Below are 26355 nucleotides of genomic sequence, written 5' to 3'. Positions count from 1 at the left end.
TTTTTAAAGGTTTTCTGGATGTACACTTGAAATTGACACAAAATTGTTAATCAACTATACTCCAACATAAAATTAAAAAGAAAAGAGAAAAAGCACCAACCGGTTAAAAAAAAAAAAAAAGGTTTTCTGGAAAATTGGGAGGCTAATTCCTTTCTGTCACTGAGTCACATGACTCCAGGGGCAGTTTCTGTCATAGACCACAGGGTGAATGGCGCCCCCTGGATTTGTGCAACACAATCACCTTGCTTGCAGCATCTACTCACCTACCCACCCCAGCCTGTCCCCATCTTTAACTCACTAACTTCTAACTTCTGCTTCTTCAGGACTGAGCTCTCTCTTTTTTTAAAAAAAATTTTTGGCCGTACCATGTGGCATGTGGTATCCCCAACCGGGGAACCTACGCCCCCTACATTGGGATCACAGAGTCTTAACCACTGGGCTACCAGGGAAGTCCCTCTTCCGGATTGAGCTCTTCGTCTCCTCCTCTTCCAGGAAACCTGCTCTGGCTCCCAAGGCCGGGTGAGATGCCCCTCCTCGCCTTGCACAGCACCCGGTGTCTCCCTCTGCCAGAGCACTGATCACTGTACTGAATTATCTGGCTACCCATTTTTCTCCGCCACTGGACTGTAAGCTTCTTAAGGGCAAGAACTAGGCCTCCCTCTCTGTCTCTATTCCCACCTCCTCCCCTGGGGCCTGGGCAATGGTAGCCATTGAGTAAATAGCTGCTGAATGAACTAGCACTCTGGGATGTCGAGCATTGTACAGCTGGAGAACGCTGGCAGTACAGCTGACTTCCCTGCCTCACCCGCAGAGGACACGGTGCTTGTTTAATTATTTGTGTGTAGGGGGCTTTCAAACAGATGTTATAACAGCTCGCTTAGCAAAGGACAGTGATTAGGGTTTTCTTTTATTAACTAAATAGACAGCACCCAAGTAGAATATTAAAAGCCAGATGGCACAACTTTCATTTTCTGTATATCTGGAAGGGCTGCACTAAAGTTGCCAGCATTGTCCTGTTTAACCTTAAGTTCAATCTCAAAAGATACTCTCTACCCACTTCAGGCCCAAGGCAAATGCATAGAGTTACACAGGCCTAAGGTCGCCGGGTAGGTGAACAAGGCCCATTGTGACTCAATGCGTTTACCTCCACTGCACACCCATTTCCCTTCTACCCTAGTTGGGAAAAAGCCAAGGGTAAGATGGAGGAAGGGGTCTGTTATGTGCTAAATTGTATCCCCCAAAATTCATATGTTGAAGCTCTAACCCCAATACCACAGAATGTTACTGTATATGGAGATAGGACTTTAAAGAGGTAATTAAGTATAAAATGAGGCCCTCAAGATTGGCCCTAATCCAACCAGACTGATGTCCTTATAAGAAGAGGAAAGTTGAGCACACAAAAGGGACACCAGGGGCATGTAGGCACAGAGGGACAACCACTTGAAGAGGCATCAGGAGGGTGGCCATCTATAGGCTAAGGAGATTGGCCTCAAGGAATCTAAGCCTGCTGGCACATTGGACTTTCAGCCTTCAAAACTATAAGAAAATAACTTTCTGTTGCTTAAGCCCACCAGTCTGTGGTATTTTGTTATGGCATCCCTAGCAAACTAAGACAAGGTCCAATCATCCGCAAACCTTGGGCTCCAGTTCAGCTTTGGGACACTGGGGAACCCTCAGAGTCATCCCTGGGCCCTAATCATCTGGGCCTCTGACATGCAGCTTGACCAGGTTTGTAATCCGCCCCCAACAAGCACCCTGGACCCAATGCCCATTTCTCCATAGCTGAATTCACTTGTCTTTTTTCTCTTTCATTCACTTCCTCCTTCACTCAATCACTCACCAGTTATGAAGTGCTACAAGCGATATAGCACATTGCCCTCAAGGAACTTAATGTCTTGTAAACGCTACATATCTACCCTGTAGCGTGAGGGATGAACTAGGTGTGTGGCATCACTTCTAGCTGAGGTGATTGGACTGGTCGCTGAAAAAGGAGGAACATTAGTCTGCATAAAAAGGATCTCAGACTTGCAATGCAATATGGTACAGCAGTAAAAGCTTAGGCTCTGAAGGCACTCTGCCTGAGTGTTGCAGTTAAGAAGATAGACTCTAAGGCTTAAATGTCTGGGTTCAGATCTGGTATTTATCAGCTCAATGACCTTGGCAAGTTACTAAACCTCTCTGTCCCTCAGTTCCCCAACTGTAAAATGGGGCTATATAATAATACCTATCTCATAGGGTTATATTAAGATTAGATAACTTAATACACACAAAACTCTTAGATTAGTGCATGACACATAGTAATCACCAAATAAATTTTACTGGTATAGAATTTAGGGACAGAAGACCCGGCTTTCAGTCTGTCACTTACTGGCCATGTATCCTAGACCTAATCAGTTCTGCTCCAGCTTGCTAATTTCTACCTGACCAGGTGCTTGAAAGGATCAAGTGAGAATATCAACATTTCAGGGTGTTGGAAACTGGGGGGCAGGGGGTATTATTATTGTGGTAATTGAGTTGAGCCTCAAAAGATGGTGAAGATTTAATATGAAAGCTACTATTCACGGAGCACTTAAGCAGGGGGGGTGGTCAGGAGTCCAAGGGTGGTACCCACGGCAAGGTAGCATCAGCAGTGGCATTTTAGTTAGACTGACCCTGAGATGTGAGCTACTTGGGGGTCTCCCTGCCCAGCTTCCCTTGGTCCCTGACCCTTTTCTGAACTGGATAGCCAGCCTTTCCAGTTGATTCTGTGAGCAACCTGCTATCTTTTCAATAATTCCCTCTTCTGAACATAACTAGAACACTGAATGTCTTTTAAAAAATTTATGTATTTCTCCCATCAGCCCTGAATCGTATTGTTTTTACCCCCATTTACTGATGAGGAAATGGAAGTTTAGGGGGGCAACACAACTTGCCCAATTTCACACTGATAGTAAATGACAGGAGCTGTCCTTGGCTCTGAGTATGGACTTAGCAGCGATGTCCCGGGGGGAGAGATTAGTGAAGAGCATTTTAGGTGGAAGGAACCCTCAAGTCAAGCCCAGATGTAGGACAGCATAAGGGAGAGTTCAGAAAACTGTGAGTTTCTAGACTGCCAGGAGTAAAAGGTTGATACTGGAGATGGTAAGAAACAGAATTGGAAAGAGAGCTTGGGATTAGCAGTGTGGATTCCATTTGTTGGACACCATGGAACCGCTGAAGACTTTGGGCTTTAGGAGGCAACTATGTTATATGTTAACCTGAGTGTAAAGAACTTAACTGGGGAAGAGCAGAGAGAAATTTTATAGAAAGATTAAGCAAGTCTTGGCTAATTAATGATTAAATAGTGAGGAAGAGCCTGGTGACTGAGAGGCTATTTACATCCTTGACAGAAATGGGAAAGCCTGAGCCAGGAGTGGTTTGGGGGAAACGAGAGGATGGAGCATTCTGTTCCAAGGGAAGGACCTTCTTTCTGCTTCTACTAGGATTAGTCTTCCTTGAGTCCAGGCCACACTATCATAATTCCTAGGCTTTCAGCCTCTTATTTCAAAGCCCTTGTCATTTGTCATTTCTCTATGTGGTTTAAAAGCCCAAACCACCTGGGATTGGCTGATAGGACTGTGGCTTCATTTTGGGAACTGCGCCATTACCCACAGGTGTGGGAAGCGATGGCTTATTTGAAAAGTGGAATCCTAGCCAGTTGGAGGCAGTCACCTCTCTGTGCCACCACAGCCTAGTTATGGTTATTAATAACGAATGGCTCTCCCATCTCTGGTTCCAGCAGCCCAGCAGGACCACATCCTCTTATAGTCTGCTGCCCTCTTGCTACAGCTGTCAGGAGTGACCCAGCTGACAGCCCTTTAGCCTGCATTTCCATCTATCTCCAGGGCTTCTTGTGCCCAGCCCTTGACATAGCTCTGCCAGCTTTTGTGATTCTAGGAGAGGGAAAAGGGGGATGAGCCAGCTCCCAGCCCTCTGGCTAGTTTCTCTGAGTTAGGTCAGAGGAAAGATGATTTTGACCCAGCGTGGTGGTTCCTCTCGTTCTCTCTCTCACTCTCCCCTCCCATCTTCTCTATCTTCCCTCCCTCTTCTTCTCATCCTCCCTATCTCCTTTGTCTCAACGGCCTACGTATTATTGCCTCAGCATCCTTTTCCTCTCCTTCTTTCATGCATTCAACAAAAATTGAGCCCCTACTGCATGCCAAGACCTATGCTAGGTGTTAGTAATACAGATATGAATAAGACACAGGTTCTGCCCTCTGAAGAGCAATGTGGGAAGATACGCAATGCTAGAAATAAGACCAGGACATAATTAGAACATAGAGGACTGCCTTGTTCACATTGGAAACAGGAGAGAAGACAAAATAGTTTCCTGGAGGAAGTTATACCTGAACAGAATCTGAATGATCCCGTCATGTGGAGGAAGGAACAGGGCGAAGGTATTCCAAGCAGAGAGGGTCAGCAGAAGCAAAGGCATAGAGGTGAGAAACAGCATGCTGTGTGGAGGGAATAAGCAGTGTGGTGATGCTGAGATGTGAAATGAAAGGCAAGTGGTGGTAGCTGAGGAGCTGGAGCACAAGGAAGAGCAGGACCTTGTACGTTATTTTAAGTGCTTAGTCTTGATCCGGTAGACAACAGAGAGTCATTGCAAGATCTAAGACAGAGAAGAGGAATGGTCATGTATGTTTTCAGAAATACAGATCACTCTACTGCGGTGTGAGGGATGGGTTACAGAGGGACAAGACCATAAAAGGGGAACCCAGTTGGGAGGCTGTTGCTACCATCCACGTGAAAAATAATGGTGGCCTAAACTGGAGCAGTGTGGAAAGGAGAGAATGGAATTAAGAAAAAAAATCAGGAGATAAAATAGGCAGGGCTTTGTGATCAATTGAATATGGATGATTTATGTGAAGGAAACTTCAAAATGATACTCAGGTCTCTAGTCTGGGTAGCTCTATGGATAGTACTAACAACAGCAGTAATAAAAAGAGCAATAAAATGGTGGTGCCGTCAGCTACGATAGAGAATCCAAAAGGTGGTGCTGGTTTAGAAGAAAATGGAGCATTTCCCCTTTTGGACATGTTGAGTTTAATTTGCCTAGGGAGTATCCAAGAGGTGATGCCTAGCAGGCATTTTGAAAGGTAAATGCTTCCATTTTAATATTAAAAATTTTAAACATTTTGGGCTTCCCTGGTGGCGCAGTGGTTGAGAGTCTGCCTGCTGATGCAGGGGACACGGGTTCGTGTCCCGGTCCGGGAAGATCCCACATGCCGCGGAGCGGCTGGGCCCGTGAGCCATGGCCGCTGAGCCTGCGCGTCCAGAGCCTGTGCTCCGCAACGGAAGAGGCCACAACAGTGAGAGGCCCGCGTACCGCAAAAAAAAAAAAAAAAATTAAACGTTTAAAGCCCTGGGGAGTGTCTGTGCTAGAGATTTAGATGTGAGATTACACTGAGGATATTAGTCATGGCCTGCCATGACCACAGCACTTCTAAGGGAACTTAATGCAGCCACTGACTGATGTCCAAGCAGCTATAGTTTGTGCTACATGATCCATCTAACCTGCTCCCCACACCTGCCGTGCTTGCAGCCAATGGAACCAAGTATGTCCCTGACCCAAGGGCAGCCAATCTGTAAACTGACCAGAGATTTATGACCCATGGCCTGGTGAAAAAGATAAACTGGGATTATTAGAATCTCTCTCTCTTTTGAACTAAGGACTACAGAGACTTCAGGCCAGTTAACACTGGAAGTCGAAGATGGAAGATTGTAGAAAATTGGGACACGACAAGCTGAGGCCATTTGAAGCTGAAGTAAGAAGGGGATGAAAACAATGGATAAACAGAGGATATCAGGCAGTAGAAAGAGAAGAATGGAGTAGACACTGGACAAAAGGATACAAAAAGAGAGAAAGTGAGCATGTGGCCCAAGAAAAAGATGGAGGGACTTGCCCATTCTTGAAGCTGCTTCACTACCTGATAGAGTTCCCGTCTCAGTCTATGTGCAGCCTCAAATCAAAGCCCAGCCATCGAGGATAATTTGAGTGAGGGTTTTTTTTTTTTTCTCCAACCAAAAGAGGAGTTACTAACATGAGAATGAATGAGATCATGCAGGGAGAAACTAGCACAGGATGAAAGCAGGGGGCTAAGGACAACACTGGGGAATACCAACAGTGAAGAGGTAAGTGGCGGAAAAGGAGCCTACACACGTGCAGAGGGATAAATAACGTGTATTACAAGGAGAACAGGGGGCTGTGGAAGCCAAGAGCCTGTTATTTTTTTTCTTTAAAGAGGGAGTGGTCAGAAATCTCAAAAACCTCTGAGAGATTTGCTAGGAACTGAGCAGTGTCCATTGAGTTGGCAAGGAGTAGTGATTTTTAGCAAGAGTATTTAGCAAAGTAGTAGGGGAGGGACAGAAGCCAGACTTTAGCTGGTTGAGAAGTGAATGTAAAGAATGTGAACATAGCATATGTAGAATACTCTCCTGAGAAAATTAGATGAGAAGGAGAGGAAAAGAGACTGAATAGTAGCTAGAAGGGATCAAGAAAAAGGGCCAAAAAAAAAGGTTTGGGTTTGTTTTGGCTTTTTTGTTCTGTTTTTATAAGAGAGGCTTGAATTTTTAGGCTGAGAGGAAGAACCCAGTTGAGGAAGAGATATAGAGGATGAGGGAGAGAGGGATCATCTGACAGAGTAAGGTCCTGGAGGAAGCAGGAAGGGTAGGTCCAAGGCCTGGCTAAAGGTGTTGGCCTTAAACAGGAAGAGGGTACCTCACCCCCTGAAACTGGGGGAGAAGAAAGGAAGGATGGCTGTGGATGGAGAGGAGACTGTAGTTGATGGGAGTAGGAAGTTGGAGAGATCCATCCCAATGTCCTCAAATTTCTCAGTGAGGTGGTAAGCAAAGTTTTCTGCCAAGAGGGAGGCAAGCAGGGTCAAGTAAAGGGACTGAGGAGGGTAGTGAAAAGTTTGGAGACATCATCGAGAAGAGTGTGAGAGGGATTGGACCATGGACAAGTGAGAGGCCTGATGAGTGGGCTGCAGGCCTAGCTGAAGAGACTGGAAGTTTATAGGAGCAGCAGTCTCCAGAGTTGTGGGATTTGCCTCCAGCAGTGCTTAGCCATTCAATCGTAGGAGCAGAGAAGTCGCGTTGTGCTGTCCCTAGTTGGGGTTTGGTTGGGTGTGTGTGAATGAAGTGTAGGGGTGCTAGCAAAGGGACAATAATGCTGAGGGGGCATGCCATGGGGTCCTGCTTTGTAGAGGAGGAAGGGAGACCAAGAAGGGACTAACAGACTGGGAGAATGGAGAGCTCATGAGACTGAAGGAGGCAGAAAAGCAAGTGTTAGAAGGCTGGGAGGTGTGAACCCAGCATGCTCCAGGAACTGTTCACGGTCCTGTTGGCTGGATCGTGGGACAATAGCAGAGACTTGGAGAGAGAGGAGGTCAGAGTGGTAAGCAGGGCTTGGCACAGGGAGACCTCATGGGTCACCACTGAAGTTGGATAAGTTGGATATTTCAGAGGAGGCACAAGCCAGACAATCTCACAGAGGTGGTTTTACAAAGTGAGTTATGGAAAGAAATAGACATCTAGAGTCCCGCTGGGCCTTTCCCTGAATTCTTGTATTCTCTTCTGATGATTTCCAAGGTTATGTTCTCATCCTAAAATCTGTGGTGCAAATCATCCCCCCCTGCTCCCTATATAAAATTGGGGTGGCAGGAAAATTAGATTAATTCTTCACCCAAGGAGAACCAGTCTGTTGAAAGAGCCCTGGAACCCTGGACCTCAGCTCTACCACCAACCAGCTGTCTGTACACGTCTCCATCTCTCTGGGCTTCTTTTTCATATCTATAATGAGAGAGAAATAGTACCTGTCCTGCCTATTTCCTAAGGTTGTTGTGAAGGTGAAATGAAGTGGTAGATGTGGATGAACACATTGGATGTTTATTAGCAGAGTCTGGCCAGGTTTGCTTTGTGTCTTTCCTTTACAAACTTCTGCTTCCTTCCCTCATTCCCAATCCCCACATGCCTGCCAGATCCCCCAGAGGGCAGGCCGGTGCCGATAGGAGTCAAAGAAACAGTCTCAGCAGCTCTAAATCAAAGGCTCTTTCTTTGCCAAGGAAAGGGTTTTCTTTGCTTTTTTTCCTCCTCTCCAATACATCTGTCTGACTCCGCCGTTCCATGACGAGGTGATTGGCCTTGCCCTTGGGATGTGCCAGCTCAGCATGGGACAGGGAGATGCTGCAAGATTTGATGCCTCCCTTTTAGATACATGTTTAATTCATTGCTGCAAAGACTTGGATAAGTAAAACACTAAGCTCCCTCCGACGGGGTTTCCTGGAGAGAGGGATTCCAACAGCTTTTAAAGGAAATGTCAAAGTGCTAAGAGTTCAGGCTTCAAGCAGCTTAATGCTTTATAATGTTTCGGAGTGAATGTCTCCTGGATTCTTAATGCCTGGCTTATTTGGAATTGAAGATAACTGATCAGCTAGTCAATCTGATGAACATGCGACAACCAGTCAACTCTGGAGAAAGATGAATCCATCTCACACATTGCTTTATACCTTTTCCCCCACCAAACCTTTTAGCTGAGTTACTGATCAAGCAATCAATATGAATTAGGCACCACTGTATGCACAGCTCTGTGCAGGGTACCACAAAGGTCATACCAAAACAAACAAACAAAACCAAAATACATATTCCATACTGTGATGGGCTGAATTGCGCCCCTCCTCAATTCATATGTTGAACCCCTCACCCCTAGTAACTCAGAATGCAGCGGATAGGGACGTTAAAGAGGACATTAAGTTAAAATGAGATCATTAGGGAGGGCCCGAATCCAATATGACTGTGTCCGTATTAAAAGAAGTTAGGACACAGGCAGAGACACCAAACACATGCTCGCACAGAGAGACAACCACGCGAACACACAACCAGAAGGTGTCCATTTGCAAGCCAAGGAAAGAGGTCTCAGAAGAAACCAACCCTGTAGACACCTTGATCTCGGACTTCTAGCCTCTACAACTGTGAGAAAATACAGTTGTTTAAGCCACTCAGTCTGTAGTATTTTGTCATTGCAGCCCTAGCTGACTAGTACACATACTGTTGTGGAACTTGTAGTAAGATGAAAAAAAGCCTCATGTAACACTTTACTTATGCTTGTAATATCTGGGAGGGTGTGTAGATATAGAAAAGCCTTTTCTATGACCAATCACAATTAAAATATGGAACTCAAAGAATGGTATACAAATTGTCTTGACTTTTCCAAAACCTCAGGTCTTCTACTAGGCAACACATAGGCATCTGGAAGGGGTATCTGGCATCCCTTTGCTCTATAGTCTTTCTTTCTCTTCTCTTCCACAGACCCTTGGGTCTTTTTCTAGCCTGCTTCTCAGCTCCAGGTTCCTGGCTCTATGGGTTATGTATGTAAAAAGCCCTCATGTCAGTAGTTCTGTCTACAGAACCATTCAGGGTACCAAATGAAAACGTAGATTCAGGAACTTCACTATTAATAATTCAGGTTCAGTAGATCTGAGCAGGGACTAGAAATCTACACTTAGATTTTTCACTGTGAGGTCTGCATACAAAAGGGTATATATGTTACATATGTATAATTTAAAGAACCGTAATGCAATGAACACCCATGTACCAAACACTGAGCTTTATAAATAGAACATTTCTCTGTGTACCCCTCCCCAGTTGCATTCCTCTCTCTTCCTCCAAGAGGCAAGCACGTTTCTGAATTTTATATTAATTACTTTTTGCTTTTCTTATTGTTTTCCACGTGATGGTATCTTTGAATTAGAAAAAAACTATCTTGCTTGTTTTAGGAATTTATATAATGATGTCATACTATTTATATTCTTTGGCAACTTGCTTTATCATTCAACACTGTTTTTTTATTATTTAAAAATTTTTATTTTATATTGGAGTATAGTTGATTTACAATGTTGTGTTAGTTTCAAGTGCACAGCAAAGAGATTGTTATACATATATCAATTCTTCTTCAGATTCTATTCCCATATAGGTTATTAAAGAATATTGAGTAGAGTTTCCTGTGCTATACAGTAGGTTGAGTTTTCTTAATTCAAAAAATTTTGCACTTCAGAAACAGCATTAAGTGCAGCTTATCAATTTTTTTCATTTATGGATCATGTTTTTTGGTTTCAAAGCTAAGAATTTTATGTCTAACCCAATGTCACAAAGATTTTCTATCTCTTCTTTTAAATGTTTTAATTCACTCTTATACTTAGGTTTATGTTCCATTTCTTTTTTTCTTTTTTTAAATTTATTTTATTTTTGGCTACATTGGGTCTTCATTGCTGCATGTGGGCTTTCTCTAGCTGTGGCGAGCAGGGGCTACTCTTTTTTGCGGTGCACGGGCTTCTCATTGTGGTGGCTTCTCTTGTTGCGGAGCTCGGACCCTAGGCACGCAGGCTTCAGTAGTTGTGGCACACAGGCTTGGTAGTTGTGACTCGCGGGCTCTGAAGTGCAGGCTCAGTAGCTGTGGCACACGGGCTTAGTTGCTCCGTGGTATGCGGGATCTTCCCGGACCAGGGCTTGAACCTGTGTCCCCTGCATTGGCAGGTGGATTCTTTTTTTTTTTTTTTTTTTTTTTTTTTTGCAGTATGCGGGCCTCTCACTGTTGTGGCCTCTCCCATTGTGGAGCACAGGCTCTGGACGCACAGGCTCAGTGGCCATGGCTCACGGGCCTAGCCGCTCGCGGCATGTCAACACTGCTTTTGAGATTCATTCATGTTGGTGCATTTGACTGTAGTTTAGTCATTTTCATTGCTATGCAGTATTCCATTTTGTGAGTACAGCACAATTTACTTATCCATTCTCTTGTTCATGGTCATTTGGGTTGTTTCCAGTTTTGTTGTTGTTATTGTTTGTTTCCTTGGCTATTATAAATAACATTGCCCTAAATATTCTTACATATGTCTCTTGGCTCATAGAAATCTTCACTTTTTAACCAACTCTCCAAATTGGGTCTGATGTAACTGGTCCAAGAAACACTATCTATGGTCTTTCATGCTCTTCAGAGTAACACATGTACAACATAAACCTCTCTTGCTAGTATCGACCTCATCTTGAAGCATGACTCCAATGTTTCATTTTGGAGGGGGAAAACGCTGAATCTTTTCTTTTATTTGCAAAAAGCCCACTCTTAGTAAGAGGATAAAGTGCAAGGAAAGAAGGGGAAGAGTGGAAAGAGTGGGAAGAAACTTCCACATGTCACGTGTTCAACTATGTGGTACAGATTATAAGTGTATGGATACTTACGGATAGTTATTCAGAGACAGCAACCAACTCTAGTCACATACTAGGTGTCAACTTATTCATTCACTAATTTAAAAATCAAGGTAGATGAAACGAGTTAGAAAAGGCTTCCTGAAGGAAGCATGACAAGAACTAGGGTTTGAAAGATGGGCAAGCTGGAAATTGGGTTGAAAAGTGGAGAAGGTGTCAGTTGATAGCCAGAGTTTGCTTAAGAGAGAGAAAGCTAGAAGGCCTATGAGGCAAATCAGAAAAGTAAATGGTGAGACCAGGGTGGGGTGGGGTGTTAAAACCTGCCAATCCAGTCCAACAAGGGCATGGCAAATCTAGTTCAGTTTTAGGAAACCACTGAGATCCAAGGGAATCCTATCTGGGGAACTCAGGGAGAGGGCACAGCTTTGGAAGTACTGGGTGGAAATCATGAGGATATCGGAATCAGGGTACTCTAGAAAATAAAGCTCAAAAAAGTGATCATGGAGTCAAGGATTCAGGAGAACAGGGCTGGTAGAAATAAGGAGAGAAATAATTCAGCTCTAATAGAGGGTTCCTCACAGATGTCAAAGCCATCTCCTTGCTCTTCTAGATATTAAATTCTGTCTGATACCTTCTCTATTCTATACAACCCTCTACTGTCCATTTCCATTCTCAACTGAAAACCTCACCTCCCACCGCATTGAGAAAAGACAATGAATTAAATGAGAACTTCCTTACTTTCTCACCACCACATCTACCCACCTACCTCTACCTGTACCCTTGCTTTCTGATATATTGGATGAACTGTCTGCTGTTAAAGACCATTCCTTTCACTTGTGCATTGGATCCCACCTAAATCAGTTAAGATTAGGTTCATCTATGAGCAACAGGGGTCCAAAATAATAGTGGCTTAGACAAGAGAGTTTATTTCTCTCACACATAAAGGAATGAAAGTAGGCAGTCCAGAGTTGATATGGTGACCCTGCTCCACAAAATCTTCAAAGCTCATGTGCCTCTCAACTCACTGCATCCCTTGGATGTGGCCCTTGTCCTCAAGGCCCAAAATGGTAGCTTGAGTTCCAGCCATCACATCCAAATTTCAGGCAACTGGATGGAGAAAAGGACAAAAGATGGGACAAAGGGCATGTGCCAGCTGTCTTTCAAAGAAGGTTCCCAAGAGCTGTCACATGACACTTCTGGTTATATCTGATTAGCCAGAGATAGTTATATTGCCACATCTAGCAGCAAAGAAGGCTGGAAAGTATAACCTTTATTCTAGTAGGTCATGAGGCCAGCTATGAATTGGGAGTTTTATTATTGTGGAAGAGGAGGAGACAGTTATTAGAGGATATCTAGAAATCAATGCCATGGCATCACTTCTCTCCTTTATGAGGACTTTTGCCGTCTCTACTGAATAATTATTTTTTTAATTATTTATTTATTTATTTTATTTTGGCTGTGCTGGATCTTCATTGCCGTGCACGGGGTTCTCTAGTTGCAGTACGTGGGCTCTCTAGTTGCAGTGTGCAGTCTCTAGAGCGCACAGACTCAGTAGCTGCATCGCGTGGGCTTAGTTGTGGTATGTGGGATATTAGGTCCCTGACCAGGGATCGAACCTGGGCCCCGTACATTGGGAGCACAGAGTCTTAACCACTGGACCACCAGAGAAGTCTCTCTAGTAAATAATTCTTAGCAACATACAATTCTTAGCAGCATATAATTCATGAGTTAGCATTTACTATCCCCTAAATAAACTTTTCCTTGACCCTCCAGCTGCTTCCTCACATTTCTGTATCCATTAACAGAAAACATTCTTGAAAGAATTGCCTACACATGCAATCTCTTCTTCCTCACACCTTATTTCATCTTAAATCCACTCCAGTCTGGCTTCTATGGCCATCAATCTACTGAAACCACTCTTGTCAAATCCCCAGAGATATCTATGTTGCAAAATCCAATGATCATACAGAGTGAAGTAAGTCAGAAAGAGAAAAACAAATACCGTATGCTAACACATATATATATGGAATCTAAAACAAACAAACAAAAATGGTTATGAAGAACCTAGGGGCAGGACAGCAATAAAGACGCAGACGTAGAGAATGGACTTGAGGACACGGGGAGGGGGAAGGGTGACCTGGGACGAAGTGAGAGAGTGGCGTGGACATATATACACTACCAAATGGAAAATAGATAGCTAGTGGGAAGCAGCTGCATCGCACAGGGAGATCAGCTCGGTGCTTTGTGACCACCTAGAGGGGTGGGATAGGGAGGGTGGGATAGGGAGGGTGGGAGGGAGGGAGATGCAAGAGATATGGGGGCATATGTATATGTATAGCTGATTCACTTTGTTATAAAGCAGAAACTAACACACCATTGTAAAGCAATTATACTCCAATAAAGGTGTTAAAAAATAAACAAGTAAATAAATCAATCTACTTGTGATCTACAAAGGAGCTTGAGAAAGGGTAGAATGACATAAAATTAAACAAAAGGATAAAAATAATCAATTTAAGACCTTGTACTTAACCCTTCAATCCCTTTTTTTAGGTGGTCCTTCTTCAGTAATAATAATAAAACATGGGGCTTTTGACCGCCCCCCAAAAATATCCAATGATTATATTTTTGTCCTAATTTTATTAGCCCTCTCATTAGCATTTGACATAGATGATCACTCCTTATTTCCTTGAAACTTTTCCTCTTTGGCTTTGTAAATACCATATTTTTTTACCAATCTTTACTTCTCAGTGTCCTCTACCTGAACTCTAAACATCAGAGTTACCCACGTTTTATCTTGAGCTCCCTCTTCTCTTCTCTCTCAAATCACTCCTTAAGTGGTTTCATCACTGTCTATGGCTCTAAATACAATCTTTATGCTGATGATTCCCAGTGAAGACCCTAAAAATACTCTAAACTTCAGATTCATATATACACCTGCCCATTTAAAATCGACACTTGGACTTCTATTGGACATCTCTAATACGACACCTATAAAATAGAACTCTTGACACCCTCCTCCCACCCAATCTGTCTTTCCCCATGTTTTCCATCTTAGAAAAATGACACTAACTTATGTCAGAAACCTGGGAGTCATCATTGATTCCTCCTTCTCTCTCACTCCCCAAATTTAATCCATCAGCAAATCCTGACCATTCTACATCCAATATGAATTTCTAATTCATCCAGTTCTCCCACCTCCACTTTTACTATCCTAGCCCAAGGGAAACTCATCGCTTGCCCAAACTGTAAGATAAGGTAATCGTTTAAAAATGGAAATTAAATCATGTCACTCTCCTGATCAAAACCCTCTACTGGATTCCCATCACACTTAAAATAAAATTCAAACTCCTACCAGATATGGCCCCATGCATTTCTCCTACTCTTCTCCCCTCAACTTACTATGCTTCGTCCATATTGGCCTTCTGTATTTGCGTTACGTATCAAGCTCTTTCTAGCCTTGGAACTCTTTCATTTGTAGTTCCCTCTGCCTAAAATGCTTTTCCACTGGGTTCTTCACATGTCTGCTTCCTTTTAAAGCTTCAAGTCCTGAATCAAATGTTACTTCTTCATAGAGGTGTTCCCTAAATACCCTACCTAAAGTAGTTCCTTCTTACTATTAATATTTTCTATCAGATTTCTTCAATGGTAATGTCACAGTGTGCAAGGCCATGAGGTCAGAAACCTTGTCTTTCTCATTTACCATCATATCCCAGCACCTAGCATAGTTCTTGGCAGTGCACATGTCACCAGGCTCAAGAGATACGTAACAACTATTTGTTGAAAAGATGAATTGATGAATAGGAGTTGTCTGAATCCCCTTTTAGTGGTTGAGAGGGGAGGGGAAAGTACTAGGGAAGCAGTGAAGTTGGATGGACCCAGCAGAGCTGCCAGTCCAAGCCTAGAGCCAGAGTTGGGGTCCTGAAGGGACAGCTAGAGGAAATGCTGTGCATACACACTTGAGCCAAGTCCTTGAGGAAGAATGGAATCACTAGATGGGAAAAGGAAGATTGTAAAAGAGGACAGAGCCAAGACTCAGAGGCAAAATGGAAACCCAGTTGGAAGATGTTGGGAGTGAATGAGAAGGGTCCTAGGCAACTGTCAAGAACATTACTAGAGAGAGAGGCTGCTAACCATAAACAAAAGATTGACTAAGAGCTGAGAGTTCAAATGAGGCTGAAGACCATGTCAATGATCTTCAAGCTTGGGTAATCTTCTCCAGCAGTTCTCAGAAAAGGTAGATTATAGGACTGACTTTGGGTGGAGGCTTATAGGGCAGGTGCAGCCAGGTCCAAAAACAAATATCAAAAAAGAAAAAGAGCTGGTGAAGTGGGATCTTACAGTTTAAGGATGGAAATTGGAGCTTAGAGATTCAGAGATAGAGCGGTGGGTGATGATGAGGTCCATAGCGTGGCTAAGGCAGTGGGTGAAATGGGACAGAGCTGAAGATAACCTGAGATGAAGGTGCCAAGAAGCTAAGAGTTGGGGCTTCCATATGGGGCCCGCGGGCTAATGACAGGAAGGGGAGTACAGAGGAGTACCAGAATCTTCCATGGATCTGGGGTAGTGACCAGGATGCCAATAAATGATAGCAATGAGGAGGCATAGGAGTAAATGGTGTGAGAATGAAAGAAGGAAGAAATGTTGCACAAGAGTGAAAGAAGGGCGCTAGGAAAAAGCTGGTGGTGTCTCTCGCTCTCCGACTTTGGGAGAAAGAGCAATTCCCACAGGAGACAGCTCTAGGGGAAATGTTTCCGTTTGTATTGTTCCCAAATCAGACTCTGAGATAAGGATTCCAGCATGAGTACTCTGTTTGGGAGGTGATTGTAGGAAATTCCCATAAAGGAGTGGGGAAGTGAGATATGGGAGAGAAGAAAGCCAATAAATGGGTGTGTTATAAAGCAAATTACCACTGTGGATAACTGGAGTTTAATCATGCTGGAGAATTCTAGGAAGTACAGTAGAACATGCATCTCAGAGTTATCCCGCCTGAGGGATAACCCTCTCCTGTCAGTTATTGATTCAGAGATGTCTTAGGGAGGTATGCATGCCCTGGTACTTCTGGCTTCTATGTGCAGGCAAAGAGGACTCTGGGGGCTGGAGAAAAAAGTCCAGGCAAAGAGACAGAGGAGCTGGTAGTTGGAAGTCAGACTAGCATGGACAGAAATATTAAAAGCCCAGAAGACATAGGTAGAGCATCAACAACATCTGCTGCAGGAAGCAATGTGCAAGCAGGGAGCCAGGACTCAGAGCAAAGAAGTGGACAGACCATGCTGTAAAAAGAGTGAGAGTGAAGGACATAATTTACTTTTGAGGGGACATTTTTAAAATAATCATATATATTCTTTACTTCAGTGTACAAATTCTTTAACACCTTCTAATGCTCAAACCGTACTCAAATATTTTGTGTGTGTGTGTGTGGTACGTGGGCCTCTCCCTGCTGTGGCCTCTCCCGTTACAGAGCACAGGCTCCGGACGCGCAGGCTCAGCGGCCATGGCTCACAGGCCCAGCTGCTCCACGGCATGTGGTATCTTCCCGGACCAGGGCACGAACCCGTGTCCCCTGCATCGGCAGGCGGACTCTCAACCACTGTGCCACCAGGGAAGCCCCGTACTCAAATTTTGCCCAATTATTCCAGAAATGTCCTTTACAGCTGGTTTGTCCAAATCAGAATTCAGTCCAAAATCATGCATTCATCTTAAAATGTCCCTTACAACTCCTTAACTTCAGAACACTCTTTTTTAATTTCATGTTAACTTGACTTATTGAAGAAACCAGGCCAGTTGTTCTGAAGAACGTCCCACTTTTGGGATCTGTCTATGTGCTTGCTTGTGGTATTATTTAGCTGTTCCTCAATCTCCTATATTTCCTGTAAACAGGACATTAGGTCTAAAGGTTTGATCACATTCAAGTCCAATATCTTTGGCTACTATACATCAACGTGGCATTGTGTAACATACTGCAGCACATCAGAAGACACACGTCTGGTTGCTCCACCGGTAGTAACGCTATGACTGACCACTGCATCAGCATGATGGCAGCCGGATCCATTATAGAGTTATCTTTGCCTCCCGATGCCCAGAAAATAGTCTGTGGACTGTTACTTTAGCCCCACACAGATGTCCAGCTCCTCATCAACTATCCACACAATAGTTTTAATCCCACTTGACAATTTTTGCCTGGATCATGAATTCATGACAGTTTTAAAAATAGTTTCTTTTTTTTTTTTTTTTTTGCGGTACGCGGGCCTCTCACTGTTGTGGCCTCTCCCGTTGCGGAGCACAGGCTCCGGACGCGCAGGCTCAGCGGCCATGGCTCATGGGCCCAGCTGCTCCGCAGCATGTGGGATCTTCCCGGACCGGGGCACGAACCCGTGTCCCCTGCATCGGCAGGCGGACTCGCAACCACTGCGCCACCAGGGAAGCCCTAAAAATAGTTTCTTAATTCTATCACTCCATCTCTATTTACTAGCTGGCATTCTTCAAGAAAGAACTTCCTTTGTTCAACCAGGGCAGCCTAGGGCAGCGGTAAAAGTATGGACTTTAGAGTCAGACTGTCTATATTCCAATCCTGGTCCCACCACTTGCTACCTGTGTGACTAAGTCACTTAACTGCTCAGTGCCTCAATTTCCTTATCTGTAAAATGTGGTTGCTATGAGAGTTAAAGGAGGTAGTATTACTAAAGCAATCAGAGTAAGGCCTGGTGCATGGTAAGTACTATGTAAGTGTTAAATAAATACAAAGTAAAATGAAACTATGGCTATTTAATTATGCTGAAATATAGTTCCTACTGAAAAGGCAGGATAAATGCTTCTTTCCATTTAATTATCAAGTCTCAAAGTAAGGATTTGGTTTAATAGCTGCCACAAGGGGTGACAAATGAGCAGAATGAACATTATTAACGAGCGCAGGGAAAGATTTTGGAGGGAGGGGAGCTGGGAGAAGAGCCCAGAATGATAATATATGTGCAGGATGGGGCTGGGAAATAGTCTTCCCCTCCTTTATTCTCCATTTTGCAGAGCCTCAGTCAAAATCACACATGACCAGGGCCGCTAAAGGAAATAGGAAACAGAGCTCCTATCTAAAGGACAGGCGCTTGGCCATTCATGCACATCTGCAAAAGATATTCACACTTTCTCTTCATTTACTGTTATGACTATACGGTTGCATTGTTTTAATAGAATATATATTATACAATATAAAATAATATAAGAGTTTTCAAATTCAGAAAACAAAGCTTGGAACAAAACAACACAAAAGTTATTCTAGCCCTATCTTCTTGATTTATTAAGTAAAAAAGTGAGGGACTTCCCTGGCGGTGCAATAGTTAAGACTTCACGCTTCCACTGCAGAGGGAACAGGTTCGACCCCTGGTCAGGGAATTAAGATCCCACAGGCTGCATGGCCAAAAAATAAAATAAAATACAATAAGCCCATATTTGGGGACCCACTTAAAAATGTTCCTAGGTAGGGCTTCCCTGGTGGCACAGTGGTTGAGTCCGCCTGCCGATGCAGGGGACATGGGTTCGTGCCCCGGTCCGGGAGGATCCCACATGCCACGGAGCAGCTGGGCCTGTAAGCCATGGCCGCTGAGCCTGCGCATCTGGAGCCTGTGCTCCGCAACGGGAGAGGCCACAACAGTGAGAGGCCCGTGTACCGCAAAAAAAAAAAAAAAAATTACTAGATAAGTCTGGCTTCATGGGTGTGTGTCCCATGCAGTCCCACAGGGTCCCACGCTCAATAAGGCCCAGGCTTAGTTTAATCTTCTGCTGTCACTGTCTTGGAATTCTTAATAGCTCTTGAACAAAGGACCCTACATTTTCATTTTGCACTGAGCCTTGCAAGTTATGTAGCCATTCCTCTTCCTAGGGCCTCTCTGAGCCCCTGACCTTGACTCCAAACCAGCAGCCAGCCTGCACCCCAAAGAACAGCATAGGTGGGTAGCCTTTTGCATTTCTAAGCTCTCTGCTTTTTAACTTTGGGGCTGCTATAAGCCTTGCTCTTCTTACTGGCAGCTTTTTTATTTGGTTGCCTGTGTGGCTTGTTCCAGTCTCTGTCCCCTCCTGGGGCTCCTTTTCCTCTTCAGAACCATTGATGAAATGCATTTCTCCATGGGCAGTGCTCCTACCTACACCCCCAGGAACAGGCTTTCACCGGAGTTGTGAGGACTGTCTGTCTTATCCTCTTCCCCCTCAGTCTGAGCATTCTCTGTATTGCTTGTTGCTTATTACTAAAATAAGACACATGGCCAAGAAAAGAAAAGAAACCTCCCCAGCTCTACCAGGCAAGCATTTTATCGATGTGTAGCCCAGCTCAGCTCTGAGGCTCTGGGACGGTTGCCTCTTCTCTGAGGCAAGAGAGGAGAAGCAAAAAGAGGCAGCTGAGTAAAGGATACGATTATCCAGTTCCCCCTCTGTCTCTCCGTTCGAGCTGCCCGTGTTTTACGCCAGACAAACGAAGGGCTAAGCCATGTCATGGGGGTTTTTTTTGTTGTTTTTTTTTTTGTTTTTTTAATGTCTGAAACTATTATATTAACCTATTTCCATACAAATAACCCGAAGACAGTTTAGTATTAGTTGTTTTTTGTTTGTTTTTTTATACTGCAGGTTCTTATTAGTCATCAATTTTATACACATCAGTGTACATATGTCAATCCCAATCGCCCAATTCAGCACACCACCATCCCCACCCCACCGCAGTTTTCCCCCCTTGGTGTCCATATGTTTGTTCTCTACATCTGTGTCTCAACTTCTTCCCTGCAAACCAGTTCATCTGTACCATTTTTCTAGGTTCCACATACATGTGTTAATATATGATATTTGTTTTTCCCTTTCTGACTTACTTCACTCTGTATGACAGTCTCTAGATCCATCCACATCTCAGCAAATGACTCAATTTCGTTCTTTTGTATGGCTGAGTAATATTCCATTGTATATATGTACCACATCTTCTTTATCCATTCGTCTGTCGATGGGCATTTAGGTTGCTTCCATGACCTGGCTATTGTAAACAGTGCTGCAATGAACATTGGGGTGCATGTGTCTTTTTGAATTATGGTTTTCTCAGGGTATATGCCCAGTAGTGGGATTGCTGGATCATATGGTAAGCCTATTTTTAGTTTAGTTTTTTTTTTTTTTACGGTACGCGGGCCTCTCACTGCTGTGGTCTCTCCCGTTGCGGAGCACAGGCTCCGGACGCGCAGGCTCAGCGGCCACGGCTCGCGGGCCCAGCCGCTCCGCGGCATGTGGAATCTTCCCGGACCGGGGCACGAACCCACGTCCCCTGCATCGGCAGGCGGACTCTCAACAACTGCGCCACCAGGGAAGCCCCTATTTTTAGTTTTTTAAGGAACCTCCATACTGTTCTCCATAGTGGCTGTATCAATTTACATTCCCACCAAAAGTGCAAGAGGGTTCCCTTTTCTCCACACCCTCTCCAGCATTTGTTGTTTGTAGATTTTCTGATGATGCCCATTCTAACTGGTGTGAGGTGATACCTTATTGTAGTTTTGATTTTCATTTCTGTAATAATTAGTGATGTTGAGAAGTTTTCATGTGCTTCTTGGCCATCTGTATGTTTTCTTTGGAGAAATGTCTATTTAGGTCTTCTGCCTATTTTTGAATTGGGTTGTTTGTTTCTTTAATATTGAGCTGCATGAGCTGTTTATATATTTTGGAGATTAATCCTTTGTCTGCTGATTCATTTGCAAATATTTTCTCCCATTCTGATGGTTGTCTTTTGGTCTTGTTTATGGTTTCCTTTGCTGTGCAAAAGCTTTGAAGTTTCATTTGGTCCCATTTGTTTATTTTTGTTTTTATTTCCATTACTCTAGGAGGTGGATCAAAAAATATCTGGCTGTGATTTATGTCAAACACTGTTCTTCCTATGTTTTCCTCTAAGAGCTTTATAGTGTCAGGTCTTACATTTGGGTCTCGAATCCATTTTGAGTTTATTTTTGTGTAAGGTGCTAGGGAGTGTTCTAATTTCATTCTTTTACATGTAGCTGTCCAGTTTTCCCAGCACCACTTATTGAAGAAACTGTTTTTTCTCCATTGCATATCCTTGCCTCCTTTGTCATAGATTAGTTGACTATAGGTGTGTGGGTTTATCTCTGGGCTTTCTATCCTGTTCCATTGATCTATATTTCTGTTTTTGTGCCAGTACCACATTGTCTTGATTACTGTAGCTTTGTAATAGAGCCTGAAGTCAGGGAGTCTGATTCCTCCAGTTCCATTTTTTTCCCTCAAGACTGCTTTGGCTATTTGGGGTCTTTTGTGTCTCCATACAAATTTTAAGATGATTTGTTCTAGTTCCGTAAAAAATGACATTGGTAATTTGATAGGGATTGCATTGAATCTGTAGATTGCTTTGGGTAGTAGAGTCATTTTCACAATATTGATTCTTCCAATCCAAGAACATGGTTTATCTCTCCATCTGTTGGTATCATCTTTAATTTCTTTCATCAGTGTCTTATAGTTTTTTGCATAAAGGTCTTTTGTCTCCCTAGGTAGGTTTATTCCTAGGTATTTTATTCTTTTTGTTGCAATGGTAAATGGGAGTGTTTCCTTAATTTCTCTTTCAGATTTTTCATCATTAGTGTATAGGAATGCAAAAGATTTCTGTGCACTAATTTTGTATCCTGCTACTTTACCAAATTCATTGATTAGCTGTAGTAGTTTTTTGGTGGCATTTTTAGGATTCTCTATGTATAGTATCATGTCATCTGCACACAGTGACAGTTTTACTTCTTCTTTTCCAATTTGTATTCCTTTTATTTCTTTTTGTTCTCTGATTGCCGTGGCTAGGACTTCCAAAATGATGTTGAATAATAGTGGTGAGAATGGACATCGTTGTCTTGTTCCTGATCTTCGTGGAAATGCTTTCAGTTTTTCACCATTGAGAATGATGTTTACTGTGGGTTTGTCGTGTACGGCCTTTATTATGTTGAGGTAGCTTCCCTGTATGCCCACTTTCTGGAGAGTTTTTATCATAAATCGGTGTTGAATTTTGTCAAAAGCTTTTTCTGCATCTATTGAGATGATCATATGGTTTTTATTCTTCAGTTTGTTAATATGGTGTATCACATTGATTGATTTGCATATATTGAAGAATCCTTGCATTCCTGGGATAAATCCCACTTGATCATGGTGTATGATCCTTTTAATGTGTTGTTGGATTCTGTTTGCTAGTATTTTGTTGAGGATTTTTAAATCTATATTCATCAGTGATATTAGTCTGTAATTTTCTTTGCTTGTAGTATCTTTGTCTGGTTTTGGTATCAGGGTGATGGTGGCCCCGTAGAATGAGTTTGGGAGTGTTCCTTCATCTGCAATTTTTGGAAGAGTTTGAGAAGGATGGGAGTTAGCTCTTCTCTAAATGTTTGATAGAATTCACCTGTGAAGCCATCTGGTCCTGGACTTTTGTTTGTTGGAAGATTTTTAATCACAGTTTCAATTTCATTACTTGTGATTGGTCTGTTCATGTTTTCTGTTTCTTCCTGATTCAATCTTGGAAGGTTATACCTTTCTAAGAATTTGTCCATTTCTTCCAGGTTGTCCATTTTATTGGCATAGAGTTGCTTGTAGTGGTCTCTTAGGATGCTTTGTAGTTCTGCGGTGTCTGTTGTAACTTCTCCTTTTTCATTTCTAATTTTATTGATTTGAGTCCTCTCCCTCTTTTTCTTGATGAGTCTGGCTAATGGTTTATCAATTTTGTTTATCTTCTCAGAGAACCAGCTTTTAGTTTTATTGATCTTTGTTATTGTTTTCTTTGTTTCTGTTTCATTTAGTTCTGCTCTGATCTTTATGATTTCTTTCCTTCTGCTAACTTTGGGTTTTGTTTGTTCTTCTTTCTCTAGTTCATTTAGGTATAAAGTTAGATTGTTTACGAGATTTTTCTTGTTTCTTGAGGTAGGCTTGTATAGCTATAAACTTCCCTCTTAGAACTGCTTTTGCTGCATCCCATAGATTTTGGATTGGCGTGTTTTCATTGTCATTTTTCTCTAGGTATTTTTTGATTTTTTCTTTGATTTCTTCCGTGATCTCTTGGTTATTTAGTAACGTATTGTTTACCCTCCATGTGTCTGTGTTTCTTACATTTTTTTCCCCTGTAATTCATTTCTAATCTCATAGCATTGTGGTCAGAAAAGATGCTTGATATGATTTCAATTTTCTTAAATTTACTGAGGCTTAAGTTGTGACCCAAGTTGTGATCTATCCTGGAGAATATTCTGTGTGCACCTGAGAAGAAAGTGTAATCTGCTGTTTTTGGATGGAATGTCCTATAAATATCAATCAAATCTATATGGTCTACTGTGTCATTTAATGTTTGTGTTTCCTTATTAATTTTCTTTTTGGATCATCTGTCCATTGGTGTAAGGGAGGTGTCAAAGTCCCCCACTATTATTGTGTTACTGTCGATTTCCTCTCTTATAGCTGTTAGTAGTTGCCTTATGTATTGAGGTGCTCCTATGTTGGGTTCATACATATTTATAATTGTTATATCTTCTTCTTGGATTGATCCCTTGATCATTATGTCCTGTCCTTCCTTGTCTCTTGTAACATTCTTTATTTTAAAGCCTATTTTATCTGATATGAGTATAGCTACTCCAGCTTTCTTTTGATTTCCATCTGCATGGCATATCTTTTTCCATCCCCTCACTTTCAGTCTGTATGTGTCCCTAGGTCTGAAGTGGATCTCTTGTAGACAGCATATATATGTGTCTTGTTTTTGTTTCCATTCAGCAAAACTCTGCCTTTTGGTTGGAGCATTTAATCCATTCACATTCCTAGAGTCTGTCATACAGAGTGAAGTAAGTCAGAAAGAGAAAAACAAATACCGTATGCTAACATATATATATATATATATATATATATATATATATATATATATATATATATATACAATCTAAGAAAAAAAAAGGTCATGAAGAACCTAGGGGCAAGACAGGAATAAAGACACAGACCTGGGCTTCCCCGGTGGCACAGTGGTTGGGAGTCCGCCTGCCGATGCAGGGGATGCGGGTTCGTGCCCCGGTCCGGGAGGATCCCACATGCCGCGGAGCGGCTGGGCCTGTGAGCCATGGCCGCTGAGCCTGCGCATCTGGAGCCTGTGCTCCGCAACGGGAGAGGCCACAACAGTGAGAGGCCCGCGTACCGCAAAAAAAAAAAAAAAAAAAAAAGACACAGACCTACTAGAGAATGGACTTGACGATATGGGGAGGGGGAAGGGTAAGCTGTGACAAAGTGAGAGAGTGGCATGGACATATATACACTACCAAACATAGAATAGATTGCTAGTGGGAAGCAGTCGCATAGCACAGCGAGATCAGCTCAGTGCTTTGTGACCACCTAGGGGGGTGGGATAGGGAGGGTGGGAGGGAGGGAGACGCAAGAGGGAAGAGATATGGGGACATATGTATGTGTATAACTGATTCACTTTGTTATAAAGCAGAAACTAACACACCATTGTAAAGTAATTATTCTCCAATAAAGATGTTAAAAAAATAAAATAATCCATTCACGTTTAAGGTAATTATTGAAATGTATGTTCCTATGACCATTTTCTTAATTGTTTTGGGTTTGTTTTTGTAGATCCTTTTCTTCTCTTGTGTGTCTCACTTAGAGAAGTTCCTTTAGCATTTGTTGTAGAGCTGGTTTCGTGCTGCTGAATTCTCTTAGCTTTTGCTTGTTTGTAAAGCTTTTGATTTCTCCATCGAATCTGAATGAGATCCTTGCAGGGTAGAGTAATCTTGGTTGTAAAGTTCTTCCCTTTCATCACTTTAAGTATATCATGCCACTCCCTTCTGGCTAGTAGAGTTTCTGCTGAGAAATCAGCTGTTAACCTTATGGGAGTTCCCTTGTATGTTATTTGTCATTTTTCCCTTGCTGCTTTCAATAATTTTTCTCTGTCTTTAATTTTTGCCAATTTGATTACTATGTGTCTCGGTGTGTTTCTCCTTGGGTTTATCCTGTATGGGACTCGCTGCGCTTCCTGGGCTTGCGTGGCTATTTCCTTTCCCATGTTAGGGAAGTTTTCAATTGTAATCTCTTCAAGTATTTTCTCTGGTCCTTTCTCTCTCTCTTCTCCTTCTGGGACCCCTATAATGTGAATGTTGCTGTGTTTAATGTTGTCCCAGAGGTCTCTTAGGCTGTCTTCATTTCTTTTCATTCTTTTTTCTTTATTCTGTTCAGCAGCAGTGAATTCCACCATTCTGTCTTCCAGGTCACTTATCCGTTCTTCTGCCTCAGTTATTCTGCCTTTGATTCCTTCTAGTGTAGTTTTCATTTCGGTTATTGTATTGCTCACCTCTGTTTGTTTGTTCTTTAATTCTTCTAGGTCTTTGTTAAACATTTCTTGCATTTTCTCGATCTTTGCCTCCATTCTTTTTCCGAGGTCCTGGATCATCTTCACTATCATTATTCTGAATTCTTTTTCTGGAAGGTTGCCTATCTCCACTTCATTTAGTTGTTTTTCTGGGGTTTTATCTTGTTCCTTCATCTGGTACATAGCCCTCTGCCTTTTCATCTTGTCTATCTTTCTGTGAATGTGGTTTTTGTTCCACAGGCTGCAGGATTGTAGTTCTTCCTTCTGCTGTCTGCCCTCTGGTGGATGAGGCTATCTAAGAGGCTTGTGTAAGTTTCCTCCATGGGGTTTTTAATTATAAAAGATTCAAGATATTCTGCCCATTATACTTCATTTCCTATCACCAAACACCTTTCCACAAATGGTCGACACCACTTTTTCAACACACTAAACTCTAATCTTCACCCTTTCCCCATCTATGGTCTTAGTACAGTAGTCCCCCGTTATCCGTGGGGGACTTGTTCCATGACCCCCATGGATGCCAAAATCCATGGATGCTCAAGTCCCTTATGCAAACTGGCAGAGTATTTGTATGTAATCTAAGTACGTCTCCCATATAATTTTTTTTATTTTTATTTTTTTTTGGTGGTTCGCGGGCCTCTCACTGTTGTGGCCTCTCCCGTTGTAGAGCACAGGCTCCGGACACGCAGGCTCAGCGGCCATGGCTCACAGGCCCAGACACTCCGTGGCATGTGAGATCTTCCCAGACCGGGACCCGTGTCTCCTGCATTGGCAGGTGGACTCTCAACCACTGCGCCACTAGGGAAGCCCCCTCC

This window comes from Pseudorca crassidens, chromosome X, assembly GCF_039906515.1.
Source record: "Pseudorca crassidens isolate mPseCra1 chromosome X, mPseCra1.hap1, whole genome shotgun sequence".
Classification (NCBI taxonomy): Eukaryota; Metazoa; Chordata; class Mammalia; order Artiodactyla; family Delphinidae; genus Pseudorca; species Pseudorca crassidens.
The sequence above is the reverse complement of the archived record's forward strand: the minus strand, read 5'-3'. Positions refer to the sequence as shown.